Genomic DNA, 6792 nt, shown 5'->3' on the forward strand with positions numbered 1-6792 from the left:
TCATTCACCTCTGTCTGACCTTTGTATTGAATATATTATATCAGCAAATTGTGGATCAGATGCAGCAATAAGGTAAAACCCTGTATTTATACAATTATACTTTCTTGATGGAGTATTCTATGCTTTAGGACTGTAACTATGTATAGAGATAGGAGACAATTGAGCTTAATGAAACAGTTTTGATGGGTAGTGAATCTATATGACTGTGATGTTCAGCGACCCTAAACATCGTGTACTTCTCTGCTTGTCCTTGTTTTAATTGTTTTAGGTTTTGGGTGAGCATAGGATGCATTAAAAATGTCATATGATGTTTTGCTATGAACTTAAACTCAGTGGGTAAAAAACCGGATGAGTTTGTTCCTTTTTAGTGGGCTCGTTTTTTACTAATGCAAGGAGGTTGAAATATTTCGAATTGCGTAAGTAGCGGCTAATCACTAGTAAAATATTCGGATTTCTTGTTAAATTATTTTCCATTGAACTTTAGTCAATCTCAATCTCAATCACCGATAGCAAAGATGGGAGGCTTTTGTCATTTTGTCAAGTAGATGACGACCCCTAAAGTTACAATATTTAAGCATAGCCCTGGTAACTGATTCATTTAATGAAATGATGGGTTAAACTTCCCTTTTTCTTGTGCTTTCAGAATAATATTTGGTCTCACTTCATTCCTTCTGATTCTTGGATGGCTTTTTTTGTCTTGCAGTTATTGTACGCGAGCTCCCATCATCTGCTTCATAACAAGATTTGAAGGTCTGATTGCCAACTAATGTTTTACTGCAACTTCTTGGTTTCTACTCCCTTGTCTTGTTTTTGTCTTTCTCATATGAAGTCCATTTTTTGCAGGATCATATGCGGAGAATCTTATGTGGAGAGCTTGTGATGTATGCTTTGCTCAGGTCACTCGATACAGGTTGTGAGTCTTCCTCCCTGTCCACTTCAAATTCTCCCCATACATAAGTTGTGAGTCTAATTCAGCCCCGTCAAAGTTTATTCTTCGTTGCACACACGATAGAGAAACTACCAAATATCTTCTTTCTTTTTTTGAATGGATTTTGTTGTTGCTTCTTCCTTCTCTAGATGATGCAATCTTACACAACGATGGTCAATTCCTTTTTTGGAGACTGGATTGGGGTTTGTTTCTGGAGTCCAGAGAGACGACGAACAGGGGTGAGATTTGTTTCTCCAATTTTTTTTGAATTTCTGTGTAATTTCTCTTGAATGCATATAGTTGGGCATATGAAATTTAATAATTTATACAGGAGACATATTTTGTGGCTGAGTCTCGCTTTGATATGTAATTCTATTTCTATTTTAATATGTTTTTGTGTTTTGTATGTTTAAAAGTTTAGGAAATGCAATAATAAAATCTTCATTGTCTAAACATTTAAACATTATTTTTTTTTTCAAAACTAAGAACCTCACTTATAAGAGTTTACCATTGGAGGAATACAATTTAATTAACATAAAAAAAGTTCTTATTTTATAAAAGTACACTTTTTAATACTAAAAAATTTAAGAACCCAAAATTACAAACCTACCAATAAAGATGCTCTACAGTGTCAATCGTAAGAGTTTTTAGTTTAAGAGAATTTTGAAGCAAAGACATAAGTGGTTCCAACCAATCTACTAAATCATCTGGACGAAAGTAAAACTCTATAAGCGGAGAGAACTTGATGGCGTTACAGCTTGCAACCTGTGACAGAAATTAAAAAAATAACATTAGTTGACTAAGCAACAAGGAACAAAGTAAGCAACAAGGAACAAAGAAGAGGAACGGGGATGTGTGATCGCTAGCTACCATTGATTTGGTAAACAATAAAAGTAGATGTATGACAGAAGAAAGAGATCTCAGAAACTTTTCATCGTGATTAGGAACACACACTAGTGATGAATGCCTCATCAAGGCAAGACATATTCTCTATCAAGCAATAGTCCCAAACGTCAAATAAGTCCAACTTTGTCAATGAAGGGGATTCTATTATCAACCATCCATCGAGATCATCAACCATCCATTGAGATCATCAACATCCTCTTCCTCATCAACCACTAAGTCATTATCCCCTACCTCATCAACCTCATTATCCCCTACCTCATCAAACTCATTATCCCCTACCTCAGCACCCTCATAAAATAATGTTTCTAAGGAAGAAACTTTCACGGTAAAGTTCTTCAAGTTGTCATCCTCACGTCGACTCACCATCAGCCACTCGAGAACAGGGGAACTTGATAAAAGCTTAAAAAGAGAGTCTTCGTCTTTATACACCACGTATGCGAGAGTCAGATATAAGAGAGATGGTAGGCGAGCCGGGAAAGAAACATCCACTAGAATCTGGTTGGATAGAGTTAAATCAACGAGCGTGTCGCATGTGTAAAGGCACTTAGGAAAGCTTGTGGGCTGTGCGGTCCATAGGAGCTTGAAATCTAACTCTTCCACACCTCTAATAACTGCGTTCTCAACCCACTTTCCGACATCAACGTCAACAGGACAACGTGGACCGAGTTGGACAGTCAAGCTCTCTAGTTTCGGTGCCTTATGGAGTTGCAATGACTTTTCAGTAAACCACCCAACGCTCTCGCTGCCATCGTCTTTGAACTCGAGTATATGCAGCATCGTCCAGACATAACGCCATCGTTTAGACAAGATTGAAGTGGCGACTGCATCTTTTGTGGGGACGTAGCACAAGATTCGCAAGAGCAAATCGTCGGGCAAAGCACAGATCCTAGTTTCGATTCCCTGACAACCTTCGGTTTCTATAACAGTTGATAGATGCTTCTCGTTGTGTATAATATCCCACAAAAAAGACCAACAACTTAAGAAACCCATAGATGTGATAATTTTATTCACCAGTGGAACCAACCCCCTGGTCTCGTCTTTCTTGTCGCTATAGCCTATAGGTGTGACACGGAGAAACCCCTAATTTGTTTCTTGTCGCTAGGTTTTTAACTCGCATTGACACTTTAAAACCCCAAAAGTGAAAGGGCCGGGTTACAATTACTTTTGGAAGGTATACAAATAAATATATGTACATATCTTTGAGAATATTTGAGACTTAGATACTTAGCAATGTTGTGTTCCTTGTTTGATGAATAAATATATGTACATATCTTTGAGAATATTTTGAGAATATTTGAGACTTAGATGCTTAGCAATGTTGTGTTCCTTGTTTGATGAATGTATAGCTAGCTATAAATACAAAGGAGAAACGATTGTAAAAGACATGCATTGTTTGATGAATGTATAGTGAAAGACATGCATATATTTATCCATTTTCCATAAATATATGTACATATCTTTGAGAATATTTTGAGAATATTTGAGACTTAGACGCTTAGCAATGTTGTGTTCCTTGTTTGATGAATGTATAGCTAAATATACAAAGGAGAAAGAATTGTAAAAGACAAACATTTGGTATTTGATTTGGTCTATTTTGGTGAAGAGGAACCAAACGCAGTGGCGATAGAGCATCTTAATATTGCAGAGGATCGCGTAATAGAGAGAAGAAGGGATTTGATAGGGAGAGAAAGAGAGAAAGTCGTTGAGAGAGAGAGAGAGAAGTGGAGAAGATTTCTAAGAAGCAGATAAGGCGCTTCTTCTCTCTATTACCCTAACCCCTTTCGTTTGTGTTTGACGAGCTTGAAGAATCAAACATTGATGTCATATTAGTAATATACTACTATGCCTTTTTTCTCCGTTTTCCGTAAGTAGAGTAGATTTCTATAATATAGTGAATTATGATTATGTTTAACTGTTTTAATAAGTAACCAACTGTTTTTTTTGTTGAGCATAGGAGTAAACAATTTAACACTCGACATATGCTAACAATCGATAGAGGAGAAATACGGGTTTTCAAAAGATAAACCATTCCCAGATTATATGATGCACACACCACAAAATAAATCAATAGTAAGGTACACTATGTTTTACTAGAATAGAAACTATGCTTTTTTTTGGTGATTTGCTTTTGGTTTTTGATTTTAAGCGATATCATGATCTCTTTATGTCAAGGTCGCTGAGAAGCCAAATCTCAGATTTGATGCTTTTTTCAACTGTCTAAACTCAACACTACCACACATTTAAGCTTCCTCTTCAACAAGTGAATCAATCGAGTTCCAAAAAATATGTGATGTGTGTTTCTACGACTACGAAACTGGAAATAATGTTTTGTTAGTCTATACTATGACATTTGAAGTATATCAAGCTATTGCTAATTGCAGACATTAACAAAAATGTATACATGATTTCAGCTCAAAGAAGAGAGAGAGAGAGATTACATTTGGAGTACTATATAGACTAAAGAGTATGGACATTGGACACCTTCCTCATAATTAATGGGAAGTGCTCACATGACTATATATGTTTATTAAGATATTGAGAATTAAATATTGAGATTTATTTTTTTAAAGTTTTTTGGATTGGTACATTGGAGTTTCTTTGGAATAGGAATTCTACAAGATAATGATTTTTCAAGGATTAGAGGTAATTTTCTTAGAAAACGAATACAACTAGAAAATATAGAAATCAGTTTCACAAGAACCTACTAGAGAATCTGACTTATCTGAGGATATAAAGATGTCCACAACTTTACTTTTAAAGCTATAAAAAGTAATCACAAACCTATATTATATTCCATGGTTGATCATGATTCCTGATTAGTACAAAAACTTTTAAAATTTGAATTTTAACCTTGAGAAGCAACCTCCACTATCTTCTAACATATCATGAAATCAAAGAGAACGTGGCAACAAGCATGACAACAAGGTTTCTCCAAAGACATGCATTGTTTGATGAATGAATAGTGACGTATGTGTCGCTTGTGAGAGAGAGTTGATGATAGGTGATGTGCCGGTGACTCTATCCCTCGTAGCAGTGTATCGGAAGTTAAGAAAGCCAGTTTCATAGTTTCATAACAAATATCCTATTAGTTCGGCCAAGTGACAGAGTGACTGAGGGTAATTAATTACAAAATACAAAACACTGGTTATAAAGTCTGGTATACTAATATTCAAGTATTAAAGAAATGAGTGTATACAAAAGGGTGGGATGATATAACAGTCACGATTAATACAGCCTGATTATGTTTGATTGAATAGAGTTGAGCCTAATTAAACATCACAACGCTAACACACTTTAATTGCTGGAATTAGTAACCAACTATGTCAAGACAAAGGAGAGGAAAGGCACTAGAGATGTAGTTTCCCTCAAAGTCCTTACTCGAACTTGATTGCTTTCACATGTTTTGCGTGGAAGACGTAGTTTCCCTCAAAGTTCTTACTCGATTTTGATTGTTTTGCCCTTTTCTTTCTTACAAGGAATCATCAAGTCCATGAAACAAACAAACTAACCAAGGTCAAGCCGAGAGAATTTTCTCTAAATTTTCTCTAATGTTTTCTCTAATGATTTAAAATATTTTAATTATGTTTGGGTATAAAGAGAATTATGTTAGACAGAGTTAGCTAAACTTGTTTGGATATGAATATAAGCATTTAATGGCATTCAATAGTAAATGTTTTCAAAAATATATTTCTGAGCAAAAAGTGCTGCAAAAATACTAGTAGAGATTCTTACCAAAAAAATAATTCTAGTAGAGATACATTTTAAATCAAATTTTCAATTACTTCTAATATATTCTTTAACTAGATTAAAGTATTAAATCGAATTTCAGCTAATTTTCAGCCAAAAAAAGAAAAATACATTAACAAGTGAAGGAAGCTTTGTCATTTTGTCGAGAATAGATTAATCTTAGATCGATTTGTCATGTTAAGTTTAGAGCATGCATTCTACCTTTTTTCTATGTTTTTTAAAAAATTATAGTATGTATATTATGTATTCTACATGTTCTATTGATTTATTTAGTAGATGGGTGTACTTTCTCAAATTTAATTATAATTTTTAAATCAAACAAATTTATGGAATAGATGTATTTGTTTATAATTTATTGAGTAGATGAATGTAATTTTCAAATTTAATTATACTTTATTTAGTATATGATTGTACTTTCTCAAATTAAATTATAATTTATTTAGTAAATGAATGTACTTGTAATTTGTTCTAATGATGCACCTGTATGTTTTTAAACTAGAACTAATCGGTTTGCACAGGGATTAGTTGAGATGATAGCTTAGAGAACGATTTCGAAATTCGAGAGAGAGGGGGAACGTCAGAGATGACGACACATATTTATTTAGCCGTTTATTAGAGCGGAACAAAAATTAAAATAATTTCGAATTATTATTTTATTATCTTCACACCTTAAGAGCATGTAAGTGATTCCATCAGGATCTTACTTTTGTAAATAAATTCACAATTTTTTTTCAGTTTTTAAACAATGACACTAAGGCCATCTGCTGGTTTTTTACTGGTTTTACATTTATGCATATTAATTATTTTTAAAATAGTAAAATAATGATTATAAATTTTAGTTAAAAGATATAAAAAAATACAATGATGCAGACAACAAAAAAAATCATACCCATAGAAGTTTTTCTTTTGCACAAAAAGGTTTTAGTTTTCTTTGGGGAAAATGTCAAAAAAAAAAAAAAACATGTGTTATGTTAAATATAACATTTTTTCGAAAATAGTAAATTTTTGGGATTCTAAAATATTATAGAACCGTTCAACCGGTATACCAAAGGACGAAAATATACCAAAAAATAATTAACTCGTAGTATCGAAACCACCAGCAGAGACGGAGGGTTCACTTTTTTTTTTTTCTTCCACTCCATTTTTTTTTTTTTAATTCATCATCTTCCTCTTCTTCATAAAGAACCTCTCCTCCACCTTCAAATTCTCCT

The 6792-nt window shown here is 33.6% G+C and overlaps 1 long non-coding RNA gene and 1 pseudogene across 1 annotated transcript; one reads left to right on the forward strand and one right to left on the reverse strand.

Annotated features, from left to right (window-relative positions):
- On the forward strand, window positions 1–1317 carry LOC104776586. Its single transcript, XR_766136.2, has 4 exons — window positions 1–72; window positions 704–750; window positions 844–960; window positions 1078–1317. It is a non-coding gene; the product is annotated as an uncharacterized LOC104776586 (long non-coding RNA).
- LOC104778863 lies at window positions 1535–2880 on the reverse strand (annotated as a pseudogene).

The sequence above is a fragment of the Camelina sativa genome, chromosome 3, assembly GCF_000633955.1.
Source record: "Camelina sativa cultivar DH55 chromosome 3, Cs, whole genome shotgun sequence".
In the NCBI taxonomy this organism is placed as follows: Eukaryota; Viridiplantae; Streptophyta; class Magnoliopsida; order Brassicales; family Brassicaceae; genus Camelina; species Camelina sativa.